Here is an 824-nt window from a genome sequence, read left to right as displayed (position 1 = left end):
GCTCGGCGCGCCTGGGAGCCGGTCCCTGCCCCGGGCGGTGCCTGCTGGCGGGGCGTGCGGCGCTGCCCGGCGTGGCAGAGCGCCCGGCTCGCTGCCGCTGCTGCCCCGACAGGTAGGGCCGGCACAGGGACCCGCAGGGACCCGCAAGGACCGCGCCCGCAGCATCGCCCCCCTCGGCATCGCCCCCCTCGGCACCGCCCCCCCGCGGCTGGGGCCGGCTCTGAGGGCGCCGCCAGGGGATGGACGGACGGACAGACGGACACCCCCACGCCGCGGCTGTGAGGGCAGACAGGCCGGCGGACACTGCCCATCTCCTTGGCAACCGCGGCCAGGGATCCTTCCCCCTTCCCGGGCTCAGGCTAAAAGACAACTTTTTTTTTTTTTTTTTTTCCGCTCCCCTGCCCACCTCCTAGCTTCGGCTAACTCCGTTCCCGCTTGCCACGGATCATCACCAGCCGCTGGCTTCCTCCAGCGTTTTAAGGGCTTTGCTGCGGAGGCCAGTGCCCCTTTCCAGCCCTGGTTTTGCTCCTCCAAGCCCCGCACTCGGGCCAACCACGGCTCCGCAGGTGACCCCCTGGCCCGGCCCAGGGGAGATGCTCTCCCCAAAATCATCTCTGCTGCAGACGGTCATATAAGTGTCATTGTCACCAGCACCTTGGAGGCGAAAATCCTTCACTTTTAAACCCAAACATGAGACATTTCCCCCCTCCGAGGCAAGCTCCATGACCCTAGTCTTCCAGACTGTCTTGAAAGGACTGAAATAGCTGGCAGACATCCCTTGGTACGGCCGTGCCGCCCCTCTTTGCTTTACACCTTTCTTTCAC

Source organism: Corvus kubaryi, unplaced genomic scaffold (assembly GCF_017639235.1).
Source record: "Corvus kubaryi isolate FWS band 111438036 unplaced genomic scaffold, C.kubaryi_AGA036_p1.0 74, whole genome shotgun sequence".
Lineage (NCBI taxonomy): Eukaryota > Metazoa > Chordata > Aves > Passeriformes > Corvidae > Corvus > Corvus kubaryi.
The sequence above is the reverse complement of the archived record's forward strand: the minus strand, read 5'-3'. Positions refer to the sequence as shown.